The 18,658-nt window shown below is 46.4% G+C and overlaps 2 pseudogenes; both read right to left on the reverse strand.

Moving 5' to 3' along the window:
* Window positions 1-17,958: 17,958 nt before the first annotated feature.
* Window positions 17,959-18,134, reverse strand: LOC143795570 (U2 spliceosomal RNA; annotated as a pseudogene).
* An 8-nt stretch (window positions 18,135-18,142) lies between these two features.
* Window positions 18,143-18,318, reverse strand: LOC143801639 (U2 spliceosomal RNA; annotated as a pseudogene).
* Window positions 18,319-18,658: the final 340 nt, after the last annotated feature.

The raw sequence follows: 18,658 nt of genomic DNA on the forward strand, positions 1-18,658 counted from the left end.
ATGTTAAAACGGATAAAATATGACCAGTAACTATTTTTAAAAAGGGAATTAAAACACAGGACAAAGAATCGGATAAAAAACAAAAGCTCTAAAATCTGGGAAATCTTTGCCTCCATTACCTTTGGATTTTACCACCAGCTCTCTCTTTAGTTTTTCCATCTTGGAACTCCAATAAAAGGTAAAACAAGCTTTGATAATTTTGTTAAAAATGCAGTTTGGAGGAGGGAAGACCAGGCTTAAATATAATAAAAGCGGCAATATGACCATTTTAATAATTAAAATTTTCCCCTCCATAGTCAATTTCCTCAAATTCCACATGCACAACTTCTGGTTTACCTTCTGAGCCACCATATTCCAGCTTTCTGTGCCTTTATTTTCTTCATTAAAAATTACACCTAAAATTTGAACAAAGTCCCTCTCAGGGACTTGGATATCTGTTAAAACCACATTGCCAACCTTTAAAATAGAACTTTTGTTAAAATTTAACTTAAAACCAGACCCACAGCAGAAAAACTCTACCTGCCTTAATGCTTTTCGTACAGAAGGGGAATCCCTGCATATTATGGCTACATTGTCCATATACCTTGTGACTTTAGCTTCCAGACCCCCTCCACCAGGCAGTGGGATTCCCCGGATTTGTTTATCCCTCCTCAGGGTACAGAGCAGGGGCTCAAGAGCACAAATAAATAAAAGTGGGGACAGGGGACAACCCTGCTTAACCCCAGATTTTAAAACCACGTCTTTAGTTTTAAAACCATTTACTACGATCTTACTTGTGCAATCTTTATAAAATGCCTTAAGTGACAATAAAATTCCTTCTAGTATAACCATTTTACTTAAAACATTAAGGCTGTGTGCACATGTAGCAGATTTTTTGCGTTTTTTTCGCGGTTTTTCGCTATAAAAACGCTATAAAACCGCGAAAAAAAACGCTAACATTAAGCATCCTATGTAACAGAATGCAATCCGCATTTTTTGTGCATATGCTGCATTTTTTTCCTGAGCGGAGTCGCAATCCAGAAAACAACGCAGCATGTTCATTAAAATTGCGGAATCGCGGCGATTCTGCACACATATGAGTGCATTGATCTGCTTACTTCCCGCACGGGGCTGTGCACACCATGCAGGAAGTAAGCAGATCAAGTGCGGTTGGTACCCAGGGTGGAGGAGAGGAGACTCTCCTCCACGGACTGGGCACCATATAAGTGGTAAAAAAAAAGAATTAAAATAAAAAATAGCGATATACTCACCTTCTGGCGGCCTGACCTTCTCAGCGGCTTCCGAGGTGTGTGAAGGACCTGCGATGACATCGCGGTCACATGACCGCGGTCACGTGACCGCTACGTCAATGGAAGGTCCTGAACACACAGCATTAGGAACGGAAGCCGCTGAGGTGAGTATAACCTTTTTTTTTATTTTTTTTATTATTTTTAACATTCTATCTTTTACTATTGATGCTGCATAGGCTGCATCTATAGTAAAAAGTTGGTCACACTTGTCAAACACTATGTTTGACAAGTGTGACCAACCTGTCAAACAGTTTTCTGTTGTGAATTTGGATTCTGGGCTCCCCCGGTGGCTACTGGTGGAATTGAACTGGTGTCTTCATCTTCTCTGTTCACCTGTTCCCATCAAGATGTGGGAGTCGCTATATAACCTTGCTGCTCTGTTAGTTGCTTGCCGGTCATCAATGTTATCAGAAGCCTCTCTGTGCTTGTTCCTGCTCCTAGACAACTACTAGATAAGTTGGACTCTTGTCCATGTTTGTTTTTGCATTTTGTTCCAGTTCACAGCTGTAGTTTCGTTACTGTGTCTGGAAAGCTCTTGTGAACGGGAATTGCCACTCTGGTGTTATGAGTTAATGCCAGAGTTTTAAAGTAATTTCTGGATGGTGTTTTTTGATAGGGTTTTCAGCTGACCATGAAAGTGTCCTTTCTGTCTTCTGCTATGTAGTAAGTGGACCTCAAATTTGCTAAACCTATTTTCATACTACGTTTGTTATTTCATCTCAACTCACCGCCAATACATGTGGGGGGCCTCTGTCTCCTTTCGGGGTATTTCTCTAGAGGTGAGCTAGGACTGATATTTTCCTCTGCTAGCTTTATTTAGTCCTCCGGCTGGGCTGGGCATCTAGAATCAACGTAGGCATGCTACCCGGCCACTGCTAGTTGTGCGTTAGGTTTAGTTCATGGTCAGCTCAGTTCCCATCTTCCAAGAGCTAGTTCCTATATATGCTTATGCTATGTTCTCTTGCCATTGAGATCATGACAGTTTGACCGGCCCACAAAGTGTTAATTGTTTGGGCTGAAGCAGGAGAAAAAGAAGTGTTGAAGGGAAATTTTTTTTTTTTTTTCCCCTCAGAGTTTTGCTGCCTAGCCCTTAATTGCTGTCTAGCTGCTTCTTACCTCCTCTTAACCCTTGAATGGCTCTGTGTCCACCTGTTTGTAATGGATCTTCAGAGTGTAACTGCAGGTTTGAATAATCTCGCCACGAAGGTACAAAATTTGCAAGATTTTGTTTGTCATGCACCTGTATCTGAGCCGAGAATTCCTTTGCCGGAATTTTTCTCGGGGAATAGATCCGGGTTTCAGAATTTTCGAAATAATTGCAAATTATTTTTGTCTCTGAAATCTCGCTCTGCCGGAGACCCTGCACAGCAGGTCAGGATTGTGATTTCCTTGCTCCGGGGCGACCCTCAAGACTGGGCTTTTTCATTGACACCAGGGGATCCTGCGTTGCTCAATGTGGATGCGTTTTTTCTGGCCTTGGGGTTGCTTTATGACGAACCTCATTTGGAGCTTCAGGCAGAAAAAACGTTGATGTCCCTATCTCAGGGGCAAGATGAAGCGGAAATTTACTGCCAAAGATTCCGTAAATGGTCTGTGCTTACTCAGTGGAATGAGTGCGCCCTGGCGGCGACTTTCAGAGAGGGTCTCTCTGATGCCATTAAGGATGTTATGGTGGGGTTCCCTGTGCCTACGGGTCTGAATGAGTCCATGACAATGGCTATTCAGATCGATAGGCGTTTGCGGGAGCGCAAACCAGTGCACCATCTGGCGGTGTCCACTGAGAAGTCGCCAGAGAGTATGCAGTGTGATAGAATTCTGTCCCGAAGCGAGCGGCAGAATTTTAGACGGAAAAATGGGTTGTGTTTCTATTGTGGTGATTCTACTCATGTTGTATCAGCATGCTCTAAGCGCACTAAAAAGCTTGGTAAATCTGTTTCCATTTGCACCTTACCGTCTAGATTTATTCTGTCTGTGACCCTGATTTGCTCTTTGTCATCTATTACCACGGACGCCTATGTCGACTCTGGCGCCGCTTTGAGTCTTATGGATTGGTCCTTTGCCAAACGCTGTGGGTATGATTTAGAGCCTTTGGAGACTCCTATTCCTCTGAAGGGGATTGACTCCACCCCATTGGCTAATAATAAACCACAATGCTGGACACAAGTAACTATGCGTATTAATCCGGATCACCAGGAGATTATTCGCTTTCTGGTGCTGTATAATCTACATGATGATTTGGTGCTAGGATTGCCTTGGCTGCAATCTCACAACCCAGTCCTCGACTGGAGAGCTATGTCTGTGTTGAGCTGGGGATGTAAGGGGGCTCATGGGGATGTACCTGTGGTTTCCATTTCATCATCCATTCCCTCTGAAATTCCTGAGTTCCTGTCTGACTATCGTGACGTCTTTGAAGAATCCAAGCTTGGTTCGTTACCTCCGCACCGAGAGTGCGATTGTGCCATAGATTTAATCCCGGGTAGTAAATACCCAAAGGGTCGTTTATTTAATCTGTCTGTGCCTGAACATGCTGCTATGCGAGAATATATAAAGGAGTCCTTGGAAAAGGGACATATTCGTCCATCGTCATCTCCCTTAGGAGCCGGTTTTTTCTTTGTGTCAAAAAAAGACGGCTCTTTGAGACCATGTATTGATTATCGGCTTTTGAATAAAATCACTGTTAAATATCAATACCCATTGCCGTTGCTGACTGATTTGTTTGCTCGCATAAAGGGGGCCAAGTGGTTCTCTAAGATTGACCTTCGTGGGGCGTATAATTTGGTGCGAATCAGGCAGGGGGATGAGTGGAAAACCGCATTTAATACGCCCGAGGGCCACTTTGAGTATTTAGTGATGCCTTTTGGTCTTTCTAATGCTCCGTCAGTTTTCCAGTCCTTTATGCATGATATTTTTCGCAATTATTTGGATAAATTTATGATTGTGTATCTGGATGATATTCTGATTTTTTCGGATGACTGGGACTCTCATGTCCAGCAAGTCAGGAGGGTTTTTCAGGTTTTGCGGTCTAATTCTTTGTGTGTGAAGGGTTCGAAGTGTGTTTTTGGGGTACAGAGGATTTCCTTTTTGGGATATATTTTTTCCCCCTCTTCCATTGAAATGGATCCTGTCAAGGTTCAAGCTATTTGTGATTGGACGCAGCCCTCTTCTCTTAAGAGTCTTCAGAAATTTTTGGGCTTTGCTAACTTTTATCGTCGATTTATTGCTGGTTTTTCGGATATTGCTAAGCCATTGACCGATTTGACTAAGAAGGGTGCTGATGTTGCTGATTGGTCCCCTGATGCTGTGGAGGCCTTTCGGGAGCTTAAGCGCCGTTTTTCCTCTGCCCCTGTGTTGCGTCAGCCTGATGTTGCTCTACCTTTTCAGGTTGAGGTCGACGCTTCTGAGATCGGAGCTGGGGCAGTGTTGTCGCAGAAAAGTTCTGACTGCTCCGTGATGAGGCCTTGTGCCTTCTTTTCCCGTAAATTTTCGCCCGCTGAGCGGAATTATGATGTTGGGAATCGGGAGCTTTTGGCCATGAAGTGGGCTTTTGAGGAGTGGCGCCATTGGCTTGAGGGGGCCAGACATCAGGTGGTGGTATTGACTGACCACAAAAATTTGATTTATCTTGAGACCGCCAGGCGCCTGAATCCTAGACAGGCGCGCTGGTCATTATTTTTCTCTCGGTTTAATTTTGTGGTGTCATACCTACCGGGTTCTAAGAATGTTAAGGCGGATGCCCTTTCTAGGAGTTTTGAGCCTGACTCGCCTGGTAACTCTGAGCCCACAGGTATCCTTAAGGATGGAGTGGTATTGTCAGCCGTTTCTCCAGACCTGCGGCGGGCCTTGCAGGAGTTTCAGGCGGAGAGACCTGATCGTTGCCCACCTGATAAACTGTTTGTTCCTGATGATTGGACCAATAGAGTCATCTCTGAGGTTCATTCTTCTGCGTTGGCAGGTCATCCTGGCATTTTTGGTACCAGGGATTTGGTGGCAAGGTCCTTCTGGTGGCCTTCCCTGTCACGAGATGTGCGAGGCTTTGTGCAGTCTTGTGACGTTTGTGCTCGGGCCAAGCCTTGTTGTTCTCGGGCTAGTGGATTATTGTTGCCCTTGCCTATTCCTAAGAGGCCTTGGACGCACATCTCGATGGATTTTATTTCAGATCTGCCTGTTTCTCAGAAGATGTCTGTCATCTGGGTGGTGTGTGACCGTTTTTCTAAGATGGTCCATTTGGTTCCTCTGCCCAAGTTACCTTCTTCTTCCGAGTTGGTTCCTCTGTTTTTTCAAAATGTTGTTCGTTTGCATGGTATTCCTGAGAATATCGTTTCTGACAGAGGGACCCAATTCGTGTCTAGATTTTGGCGGGCATTCTGTGCTAGGATGGGCATAGATTTATCTTTTTCGTCCGCTTTCCATCCTCAGACGAATGGCCAGACCGAGCGGATTAATCAGACCCTGGAGACATATCTGAGGTGTTTTGTGTCTGCTGACCAGGATGATTGGGTTGCTTTTTTGCCATTGGCGGAGTTCGCTCTCAATAATCGGGCCAGCTCTGCCACTTTGGTGTCCCCGTTTTTCTGTAATTCGGGGTTTCATCCTCGATTTTCCTCTGGTCAGGTGGAATCTTCGGATTGTCCTGGAGTGGATGCTGTGGTGGAGAGATTGCATCAGATCTGGGGGCAGGTGGTGGACAATTTGAGGTTGTCCCAGGAGAAGACTCAGCTTTTTGCCAACCGCCACCGTCGTGTTGGTCCTCGGCTTTCTGTTGGGGATTTGGTGTGGTTGTCTTCTCGTTTTGTCCCTATGAGGGTCTCTTCTCCTAAGTTTAAGCCTCGGTTTATCGGCCCGTATAAGATATTGGAGATTCTTAACCCTGTTTCCTTCCGTTTGGACCTCCCTGCATCCTTTTCTATTCATAACGTTTTTCATCGGTCATTATTGCGCAGGTATGAGGTACCGGTTGTGTCTTCCGTTGAGCCTCCTGCTCCGGTGTTGGTTGAGGGTGAGTTGGAGTACGTTGTGGAGAAAATCTTGGACTCTCGTGTTTCCAGACGGAGACTCCAGTATCTGGTCAAGTGGAAGGGATACGGCCAGGAAGATAATTCTTGGGTGAATGCATCTGATGTTCATGCCTCCGATCTGGTTCGTGCCTTTCATAGGGCCCATCCTGATCGCCCTGGTGGTTCTGGTGAGGGTTCGGTGCCCCCTCCTTGAGGGGGGGGTACTGTTGTGAATTTGGATTCTGGGCTCCCCCGGTGGCTACTGGTGGAATTGAACTGGTGTCTTCATCTTCTCTGTTCACCTGTTCCCATCAAGATGTGGGAGTCGCTATATAACCTTGCTGCTCTGTTAGTTGCTTGCCGGTCATCAATGTTATCAGAAGCCTCTCTGTGCTTGTTCCTGCTCCTAGACAACTACTAGATAAGTTGGACTCTTGTCCATGTTTGTTTTTGCATTTTGTTCCAGTTCACAGCTGTAGTTTCGTTACTGTGTCTGGAAAGCTCTTGTGAACGGGAATTGCCACTCTGGTGTTATGAGTTAATGCCAGAGTTTTAAAGTAATTTCTGGATGGTGTTTTTTGATAGGGTTTTCAGCTGACCATGAAAGTGTCCTTTCTGTCTTCTGCTATGTAGTAAGTGGACCTCAAATTTGCTAAACCTATTTTCATACTACGTTTGTTATTTCATCTCAACTCACCGCCAATACATGTGGGGGGCCTCTGTCTCCTTTCGGGGTATTTCTCTAGAGGTGAGCTAGGACTGATATTTTCCTCTGCTAGCTTTATTTAGTCCTCCGGCTGGGCTGGGCATCTAGAATCAACGTAGGCATGCTACCCGGCCACTGCTAGTTGTGCGTTAGGTTTAGTTCATGGTCAGCTCAGTTCCCATCTTCCAAGAGCTAGTTCCTATATATGCTTATGCTATGTTCTCTTGCCATTGAGATCATGACAGTTTTCCAAGCGATGCTACAGATCGCTTGGAAAACTCTAGCATTCTGCAAGCTAATTATGCTTGCAAAACGCTAGTTTTCTGCGGGTATATGCATGCAAATTCTGCATGCGATATACCCGTGGCAGGAGGCGCAGAATTGCCGCGGAAATTTCCGCGGCAATTCTGCTACGTGTGAACTTAGCCTAAAAAGGAACTCGTGAGATACTCTATCAAAGGCTTTTTCAAAATCAAGGGATAAGACCGCCAATCCACCTCCCCTTGATTTAGTGTCATCAATTATGTCTTTGATTAGATTTAGGTTTTCCCATATGCTTCTCTCTGGTATACCACAGACCTGGTTAGTATGTATTATGTTTCCCACCACTTTTTTGAGTCTATTTGCACAAATTTTGGCCATCATTTTATAGTCACAATTTAAAAGGGTTATTGGTCTCCAATTTTTTAGGTCCGATTTGTCCCGTTTCTTATATATAAGGGAGACCTCACCCTTTTTCCAAGAGGTGGGGAGTGTTTTTGTATTAAAAACCTCACTTAAAATATTTAAAAGATCTTCATGTAAAAGCTCATAAAATGTGGAATAAAATTCTATAGGAATACCGTCTGGCCCGGGGACTTTTCCTGTTTTAAAACTTTTAACTGTTTCAGCCACCTCTTCCTTGCTCAGATCCTGCAATAAGAAATTTTGTGACACTGGGTCTAAAATGGTTGTGATTTCCTCCATAGAGCTTTCCATAAAACTACTGTCTATAATTTTTGTATTAAAAAGGTTGGCATAAAAATGGTGGACTTTATTTAAAATTCCCTCTATTTCATTTTCTCCCTCCAAAGAATTAATAAATACCCTTTTTCCTACCATATTTTTAAAGAAATACCGGGAACAGGTTTCATTTTCTTCTACATGCTGGACTTTAGAGTGAAAGATTAGTTGCTTCCCCCTTTGTTCCAAGCATCCTGATATTTCAGTTTTAAGATTGATAATATCTTTATCCACATCTATGTCGTGTTCTCGTAGTTTATAGAGGGTTTGCAGTCGGGTATTTAGGAGGTTGTAAGTCTCTCTCTTTTCTTTAGCTTTTTGTATTCCAGCTTTAATAAAGAAATCTTTAATATTTTTCTTCATTTTTTCCCACCACCTACTAATAGGGGTATGGGGATCTCTAAAATGTTTGCAATTTGTATAAAATTCAGTAAAACTGGTTAAAATTTCTGGATCATCTAAGAGAGAGACATTCAGCTTCCAGACACTTTTACCTTTTTTCTTAAAATCATCATATTTAACATTAAAAAGTAAAAGTTTATGGTCTGAAAAAACATTGGTTAAAAGCTCACATTTAATAGGCAGTATGGAATTAGAACAAAAACTAAAATCAATTCTGGAGCTGCAGTTCACATTGCTCCAGGTTACCCACTCTTCAGCAGGGAGATTCATATTGCATTCCTTAAAACAATCGGTAAGTTTAAAATCCTGCACAACATTTCTGAGCAAAAAAAAGGTTTTGTCATAGTTCCTGCTCACCGCATTGGAGAATCTTTTCTCCCCACCCATAATACAATTAAAATCACCTGCTAAAATAAGAGGATCAGAGTCATTAATAAAAAGGGGTAACATTTCTAACATTTTTGCTCTTTCATTTTTCTCAATAGATCCATAAAAATTTAAAAACTGCCATTTAAAACCATCAATAAAAGCTTTAACCAATAAAATCCTGCTTGGTAAAACCTCCTGAACAGAGTCAATAAAAACATTACCTTTAAAAAGAATGGTGACCCCTGCTGTCCTGGATTCATTTGATCCTGACCATACTGAGTGTCCGTGTGTCCAATCTGCATTATATTTGCTATAATTTAAAGAATGTGGAATATTGCATTCCTGCAAGAAAAAAACTGATGCAGACAAGGTGTACAAAAACTCAAAGAGCGCCAACCTCCTGGGTTTTGTTTTGATCCCTCTAGCATTGAGGGAAATTCTGGAAATCCCCGCCATAAGAGAAAATAAGAGGTACGGAATTCAAAAACTCTTACCTCAGCTGGTTATATGTCCATATCGGAGGGTTTGGTCTTGTCTCCGACGGTCATGAGGGAAGAGACCACGGAGGACTCTCCATCAGACAGGGCTTCGGATGGCAATATACTTCCCGGGACAAGCTCATTCTCCATAAATAGCACCTTACTTGTCAGGTAGGCTGACTCCCATCCCTGCTCCTGATCTCCCACTGGCCCCCCCTCCGGGGAACCAATCGGAGGGGTCAGATCGAGCTCAGGGGCCGGCTGTCCTCTGACCGGAGTTACAGGCACGACTGAGGCAGCCACCCCAGTCCCCCTCTCCATCTCTGAAGAGGGTGGAGTCACCTGCTCCTCCATGGGCATCTCGTCGGGTTTCCCACCTCCATCAGGGGGTTCCTGTGGAGGTACTTCCCTTGATGCACCACCTGTTTTCTCCTGGACTTTCCGCCTTTTGGAGTCCGATTTTTTGCGCCCTTGAGCTGTCCCGGAAGATCGCAGAGACGAGGGTTGGCTTTTGGCAGAAGCAGCTGTACCCTTTGCGGGGTCCTCTTTCTGCTACCTGCTCTCCTTCTGCCGTTCCCTCCTACGTCTCGCTTTCTCGTTCTTCACTTCAGCATAGCCATCCTTACCTGTACCAGGTACCTCATTTGACTCGTCTATCGACTCCTCCTCATCCTCCTTTGTCTCGGGGACAGCAGAACCAGCCGAGGGTTGGCGGGGGGCCGGAGGCTGTTCCTTCTCAGGTTGTGCTCCTTTTGTATTGTTTCTGTTAGGACAAAAAGAAAATGAATGATCTTTTGCAAGACAATTTGTACACATACTCTCTGTCTGGCTTTGCTCGTCTTCTATGTTCCTGGCTTCCACATTTTGCACAAGTAGGGTCGCAATTTGAATGCCCATATAGCTTACATTTCCTACAGAAGGGAGGCATGCCATTAAAATAGAGGTCACCATTCGTTTTGCCAATTTTAAAGCGAGCTGGTGGTAATTCCACTCCTCCAGGTTTTGAGGCATTTTTAAGACAGGTTACAACATATCTCCATTTGGAGGTCCAAATGCCGCATTCATTCAAAACCTTTCCTAAACAATTTACTTTTTTGAAGAAACACAACAAGTATCTTCCGATTTCGCTCTCTTGCATATGGGGTGAATAAATTTTAACAATTAAGAGCCTGGTCTCTTCCAAACCATGGATGGCAAATTTAACCCCTTTAAGGTCAGGGTTTTTCCGGATAATCGCATCAGGGGAGATGACCTGGTCGCAAACATGCTGGTGGATACCTTCTCCGGTGAAAGTCACATCGTAGATACCTCGTCTCGGGTAGTCTTGGATGGCCAGGATTTCGTGTTTCCGGACTGAAAGAGCCTTCTCAAGAACATTGCCAACCACAAATTTTAGTCCACGGCCATCTCCTCCACCTTTTTCAAAATAGATCCGAACCGTATGCTTTAGAAGGGCATAAGCTGGAACATCGCCAGGATCAGAATCCATGGCTACAGGGAAACAAAACGGGGGTGTTCTGCAACAAGGAAGGGCACCAAGTAATCCAAGGACTACCTGGCTAGGGCGATCGCAACTCGTTGCCTAGGGACTAAGCCCACCTCCCAATAGCGACAAGGGATTGGATCCCACTACAAGAGTGGGACCTGCACCCAAGGCCGAGAGGTGGGGTACCCCAGGCACCTAAAGAACTTCGACCAAATGCAAGAAAATCCTACACTTGATCTTAGCCAAAAAGCCGAGAAGCGATAACCAGAAATGCTTTGCCACTTCTGACGCACCTAGGCCTAAAACTGACACCCATTGTGGAGACAGTGTTAGGGTTTGCGGAATGCACCGAATATATTTATTGAGGTGATTGGTACGTTCGCAAGCCGGGATCCACCGTGCAGGAATATCCTGCTGCTAAGTGGATGGCGGCGCAATATGGCGGTAATAACCAGCTCTGTTAGCTTCACAGATTGGCCAAGAAAGCAAAGCTCTGTGCCCTGTTAACTCTCACAGAGACACAGGCTAACTACCCAGACGAGAGCAGTCAGTGGTCATTCATGCATACAACACTCCTCGCCGGAGGTGCCAGCATTCTAGGGGCTTATTTCAGCTGGGTCCCTGAATACTCTCACACACAAACTCCTCGCCGGAGGTGCCAGCATTCTAGGGGCTTATTTCAGCCGGGTCCCTGAACATATTCACACAAATGACCACAATGGCGCAAAGCATGTAACATATGAAGATACTAGCGCATGGCCGCGCGGTCATGCGAGCCTTAAATAGCTGCAGCACATACAAGACCTTAAAGAAGATGACCAATGAGAGATTGCCATACCTGAGCATGTGACCCTAAATCTCCACTGAGAGATCTTGCCCTGGGCATGCTCAGTGTGTGCAGAGCAGGACTTAGTCCTAGCACCTATAGGACCTTCCTGAAAGGACCAATGGACTTGGCTGCAGAAGCTGAACATGTGACCCCTGATCTCCAGTGAGAGATCTTACCCTAGGCATGCTCAGTATGTGCAAAGCAGGACTTAGTCCCAGGAAAGCCTGTTCGCCGTAGATCAGTGCAGGGTACAATAGTAGAGCCTGGAGAGGCAGCAATAACCCTTTGCACTGAATCAGACTCAGTGAGACGCTGGGACCGACGTCTCCGCTGAGCAGGCTCCACTGCGGCCAATGGAGAATGGGAGACCGCAGCAGAGAAGGATCGAGATTTCCCCTGTGCAGCAGAGGAAACTCGACTCCTAACATTACCCCCCCTCCTAGGGGCCCCCCTCCTTGAGCCTCGCTACGCTCAAAAGCTGCAATGAGCAGCGAAGCCCGAATGTGCTCCACAGGCTCACAGGTTCTATCCTCAGGACCGTGACCCTTCCAATCCACCAGATAAAATTTCTTGCCACGTACCACCTTGCACCCCACAATAGCATTCACCTCAAACTCATCCGTGGATGAACCCGATGTCCCGGCAGATGACTCAGAAAACCGGGACAAATGAACGGGCTTTAAGAGGGAAACGTGAAAGGTATCGGTGATACCAAGGCGTGGAGGAATAGCCAAACGGTAGACCACAGGGTTCACCTGTTCCAGAACCTTGAACGGGCCAATGTATCGAGGCGCAAACTTAGTGGACTCAACTCGCAGCCTGATGTTACGGGCGGAGAGCCACACTAAGTCGCAAGGAGCAAAGGTCGGAGCGGGGCGTCGGTGTGTATCAACCGAGACCCTCATTCTCTCCTTGGAGGCCCGGATGGCATTCTGTGTGCGGTCAAAGATGTCATGTGCCTCCACCGCCCAGTCTGCCACCCTAGAATCGGTGGATGACACGGGCATGGGCACAGGGACACGCGGATGCTGGCCGTAATTAAGGAGAAAAGGAGTCTGACCAGTGGAATCGGCTACGGCATTATTCAAGGCAAATTCCGCCCAAGGTAGCAAAGATGCCCATTCATCCTGCCTAGCAGAGACAAAATGTCGTAAGTATGTCACCAGAGTCTGATTGGTACTCTCTACCAACCCATTCGTCTCGGGATGATATGCAGAGGAGAGATTCAGCTTTATGCTGAGTAAACGGCAGAGCTCTCTCCAAAACCGAGACGCAAACTGGGGACCCCGGTCGCTGACAACTTTATCAGGCATACCATGTAAGCGGAAAATATGCTTAATGAACAACGCCACCATGGCCCATGCAGAAGGTAACCGTGGTAGTGGCACCAAATGCACCATTTTCGAGAAATGATCGGTGATGACCCAAATGATGGTACAGCCGCGAGACTTGGGCAAACCCACCACAAAGTCCATCCCGACCATCTCCCAAGGCCTGTCTGCCACCGGCATGGGGTAAAGTAACCCGGCAGGCCATTGCCGTGAAGACCGATTCTGGGCGCAGGAGACACACGCCCGAATATAGTCCCCGACGTCACGGGCCATATGCGGCCACCAGTACGTCCTCGCCAAAAGCTCAGCTGTCCTCTTGGTTCCAACATGTCCACCCACTCTGGACGAGTGAGCCCAAGAGAGAACCTCCGGTCGCAAATTTGCTGGTACGAAAGTCTTGCCCGGGGCACGGACTCTAGCGAAACTGGGGCCACAGTTCTCAGGCTCTCAGAGGTGACAATAAGCCGAGGCTCCTCATCCTCCTCCTCAGATGACACTACGGCGCGAGAGAGAGCATCGGCACAAATGTTCTTCTCTCCAGAGAGAAAATGGAGAGTAAAATGGAACCGGGAGAAGAACAGGGACCATCTGGCCTGGCGAGAATTCAGCCGCTGGGCCATCTGTATATACACCAAGTTTTTGTGGTCGGTGAATACTTGGAAGGGAAAGCGAGCTCCCTCCAAGAGGTGTCTCCACTCTGAAAAAGCCAACTTCATTGCTAGCAACTCCCTCTCCCCGATGGAATAATTCCTCTCCGCTGGTGTGAAGGTCTTGGAGAAGAAGAAGCAAGGATGCTTCCGACCTTGAGCATCCTTTTGGAAAAGGACTGCTCCAACACCAACGGATGAGGCATCCAACTCTATAATAAATGGCTTATCTACATCAGGACGATGTAGAATTGAATTGGAGCGCTAGCAAAGTGTGACTTAATCGAAAGGAATGCCTTGGAGACATCCTCCCACCACAACTTGGGATTTGCTCCCTTCTTGGTGAGGGCAACCAAGGGAGCTACCAAAGTTGAAAAGTATTGGATGAACTGGCGATAGTAATTGATGAGCCCCATAAAGCGCTGCACCGCTTTAAGTGAATGGGGTTCCAGCCAGTCCATCACAGCTTGTAGTTTGGCAGGATCCATAGCCAAACCCTGGGCAGAGATGATATAACCAAGGAATGGCAAGGACTCCTGCTCAAACACACACTTCTCCAATTTGGCGTAGAGGGAGTTTGCCCGTAAGAGGTCGAAGACTTTGCGAACATCTCTCCGGTGGGAGTCAATATCTGGAGAGTAGATGAGAATATCATCCAGATAGACTATGACCGAGGTGGTGAGCATATCCCGGAAGATATCATTCACAAAGTCTTGGAAAATGGCTGGGGCATTACAGAGCCTGAAGGGCATCACCAGATAGTCATAGTGCCCATCCCTGGTGTTAAAAGCCGTCTTCCACTCGTCCCCCCCACAGATGCGGATCAGGTTATAAGCACCCCGCAGATCTAATTTAGTAAAAACCTTTGCTCCCCGTAGCCTATCAAAGAGCTCAGATATCAGGGGTAGTGGGTACTTGTTTTTTACGGTGATGGCATTAAGACCCCTGTAGTCAATGCATGGACGCAATTCTCCACTCTTCTTCTGTACGAAGAAGAACCCAGCCCCAGCAGGTGACACTGACTTCCTAATAAAACCTCTTGCCAGATTTTCTTGGATATACTGAGACATTGCCTCCATCTCCGGGAGAGATAACAGATAGACTCGACCCCGGGGAGGCTCAGCTCCAGGCAAGAGATCGATAGGACAGTCATAGGGGCGGTGAGGCGGAAGGGTCTCTGCAGCCCTTTTGGAGAATACGTCCGCATAAGGCCAATAGTGCTTGGGGAGAGAGGAAAGATCTGCGGGTACCTCAGTTGTAGCAACCTGAACGCACTCCCTCTGACATCTACCCTCACAGGATTTACTCCATCCCAAAATTTTCCCTGAGGACCACTCTATATGAGGAGAATGAAAACGAAGCCAGGGTATCCCCAACAGGACCTCATCAACTCCGTCAGGAAGGACCAAAAGAGAAATAATCTCCTGATGTGATGGAGATACAGAGAGAGTTAAAGGGATGGTTTGGTGTGTAATCTTTGAAGGTAGTGTCGACCCATTTACCACTCGAATGGTTATTGGCTTGGCGAGCATCACCAGGGGTATTGCGTGTCGCTGAGCGAAAGCGGAAGACATAAAATTACCCTCCGCTCCAGAGTCCACGCAAAGCTCTACCATAAGAGTGGATGGGCCTATGGTAATTGTCCCCTTGAAGGACAATTTTGAGGTAAACGTCACCGTGTCTAATGTACCTCCTCCAACTGCCACTAGACGCTGACGTTTCCTCGACCACTGCGGACACTTGGAGGCAAGATGTCCGGACTGCCAGCAAACATGACAGACCTTAGGGGCATGAGCAGCCTGGGACGTAGACCCCGCTCGTGACCCCTCCATGGCCTCATGTGACTCTGGCACCTGGACCGGAGATTCCAAAGGTCTGGCAAAGGTGGGAGCCAGCCGAAACCTCTGCTTACACTGGGCTCGCTCCAACCTTCGCTCGTGAAAACGAAGGTCTATGCGAGTTGATATGGATATGAGCTCCTCCAGTGTAGCGGGAATCTCCCTAGTGGCCAAAGCGTCCTTCACATGGTCAGCCAGCCCCCTCCAGAAGACTGGGATGAGGGTTTTATCAGACCACTCAAACTCAGACGCTAAGGTCCGGAAGAGAATGGCAAATTGGCTGACCATGGTCGAACCCTGAGTCAATGCCAGCAGTTGGAGCGCCGTATCATGGGTGACTTGAGGTCCTACGAAGACCTGCTTCAGAGTGTCCAGAAACCGAGGAACACTCTGCACCACATGATCGCTGCGCTCCCACAGCGGCGTAGCCCACTCCAAAGCTCTGTCCGACAGAAGAGAAATTGCAAATCCCACCTTTGCCCGCTCTATGGGAAAACGTGCAGCCAGGAGCTCGAGATGTATACCGCACTGGCTCATGAATCCCCTACAGGACTTACTGTCCCCAGAGAATTTTTCAGGCAATGGAAGATAGGATAAGGTCGGGACAGAGGTGGCAGTGGGTAAAGCTGCTGCAGCCATGCTAGCAGCCTGAACAGCAATTGCGGTAACATCCACCGCCGAGGTTGCACGCTTGAGAGACGCCAACCGGCCCTCCAGCAGCTGGATGTACCCCTGCAATCGCTGTTTGTCCGCCATTACTTAGCCAGATCCTGGCGCTAGTATAATGTTAGGGTTTGCGGAACGCACCGAATATATTTATTGAGGTGATTGGTGCGTTCGCAACCTGGGATCCACCGTGCAGGAATATCCTGCTGCTAAGTGGATGGCGGTGCAATATGGCGGTAATAACCAGCTCTGTTAGCTTCACAGAGTGGCTGAGAAAGCAAAGCTCTATGCCCTGTTAACTCTCACAGAGACACAGGCTAGCTACCCAGACGAGAGCAGTCAGTGGTCATTCATGCATACAACACTCCTCGCCGGAGGTGCCAGCATTCTAGGGACGTATTTCAGCCGGGTCCCTGAATACTCTCACACACAAACTCCTCGCCGGAGGTGCCAGCATTCTAGGGACTTATTTCAGCCGGGTCCCTGAATACTCTCACACACAAACTCCTCGCCGGAGGTGCCAGCATTCTAGGGGCTTATTTCAGCCGGGTCCCTGAACACATTCACACAAATGACCACAATGGCGCAAAGCATGTAACATATGAAGATACTAGCGCATGGCCGTGCGGTCATGCGAGCCTTAAATAGCTGCAGCACATACAAGACCTTAAAGAAGATGACCAATGAGAGATTGCCATACCGGAGCATGTGACCCTAAATCTCCACTGAGAGATCTTGCCCTGGGCATGCTCAGTGTGTGCAGAGCAGGACTTAGTCCTAGCACCTATAGGACCTTCCTGAAAGGACCAATGGACTTGTTGCAGAAGCTGAACATGTGACCCCTGATCTCCAGTGAGAGATCTTGCCCTGGGCATGCTCAGTATGTGCAAAGCAGGACTTAGTCCCAGGAAAGCCTGTTTGCCGTAGATCAGTGCAGGGTACAATAGTAGAGCCTGGAGAGGCAGCAATAACCCTTTGCACTGAATCAGACTCAGTGAGACGCTGGGACCGACGTCTCCGCTGAGCAGGCTCCACTGCAGCCGATGGAGAATGGGAGACCACAGCAGAGACGGATCGAGATTCCCCCTGTGCAGCAGAGGAAACTCGACTCCTAACAGACAGAGCAAAAGAGTGCCGCAGGGAAGACATTTCCAGAAACTCTGGGATGCATTCTCAATGACAGTTCTGCTGTGTGTGTGTGTTCAAGCTGTGCACAACAATTGAATCTGCATAACTCCGCCTACTTTGACCACACCCTCCATCCCCATTGTGACTGCACATGAATGTTCTGTGCTAAGATTCTATCTACTGCAGGCAGCGCACCTGGTTGGTCAAAAGCATTAGAACACTCACACAGGTGTAGATGGACAAGACAAGCAGATTCAAGATCAGCACAGACACCAGTTTTACTTTTTTTTTTTTTTTTTAAATGTATATAATACACCGCATTGAAAAATCGGTGGTCCACAAGAGGGAGACAATGCTTTCCAAAAGAATTCATGCGGTCACAAATGCGGTATGTATGGCAGAACTACTCATTGGATACTTCAATTTAAATACCAAGTGCTGACAGCAGAGGCCTAAATTTGTAGATGGCACAGAATATTTGCAACACTGTAAGAAAGGCCTAATTCAAGCCTACATCTCAACACACCTGTTGCAGCAACCAGTAAAGACAAATTGATTGACTGATTGATTGATTGCATATTGACTGCAATACAATGCTTGACATACATAGGTGACAGCAAGGCCAGGCAAGGCACACAAAATGTTGCAAATGGTCAAGTGATATCAAGCAAAATGCTACATTTGGCGGCATCTGAAATGTGCTTCGCTGACACTGAAAAGTATTCACATAAAGGGTTGAAAGACAACTTGCGCTGATTTCAATTAAATCTGTTTTTGGAAACCGGATCAGAGAAGGAGTGCACTGTTCCCGGAGAGACTGCAATAATGGGTCAATGCGTGGAGTGGACAGAGCAAGCTCTTTTTCCATCTCCCTGTTCTAAAAATCCATTTAATATATGGTCCCCAAATAGGGGACGTATCAGATATTGAACTGATAAGAACAGATTTTTGAGTTTATATTTTACTATGTCGTAGTAAGGAGTGCACTGTTCCCGGAGAGACTGCAATAATGGGTCAATGCGTGGAGTGGACAGAGCAAGCTCTTTTTCCATCTCCCTGTTCTAAAAATCCATTTAATATATGGTCCCCAAATAGGGGACGTATCAGATATTAAACTGATAAGAACAGATTTTTGAGTTTATATTTTACTATGTCGTAGTCTTTAGCTTTTCTTCAAAACTTTAAAATAACATCTTCCATAGGTGATAGTTCCATGTACTTAGGGCTCTCTTCTTACCAAGCTTCTTCACGTCAAGAAGATAGTACATATACAGTTCACTTAGTGCCAGTCTGATGCAATCTTTCACTTCTATGTGGTCTTTTTTGAACACCAATATGTTTCGGGTCTTCCACAAAGCATTTTTAATACAATTTAGTGTGCGCCATAAAACTATTTCTTTTTCTTTGGCCATGTTTAAAAAAATTCCATATAAAACCACTTCATGACTCAAAAAATTAAGACCAGATAAAAATTTTAAAAGCTTACCACATT

The sequence above is a fragment of the Ranitomeya variabilis genome, chromosome 1 (genome assembly GCF_051348905.1).
Source record: "Ranitomeya variabilis isolate aRanVar5 chromosome 1, aRanVar5.hap1, whole genome shotgun sequence".
Classification (NCBI taxonomy): domain Eukaryota; kingdom Metazoa; phylum Chordata; class Amphibia; order Anura; family Dendrobatidae; genus Ranitomeya; species Ranitomeya variabilis.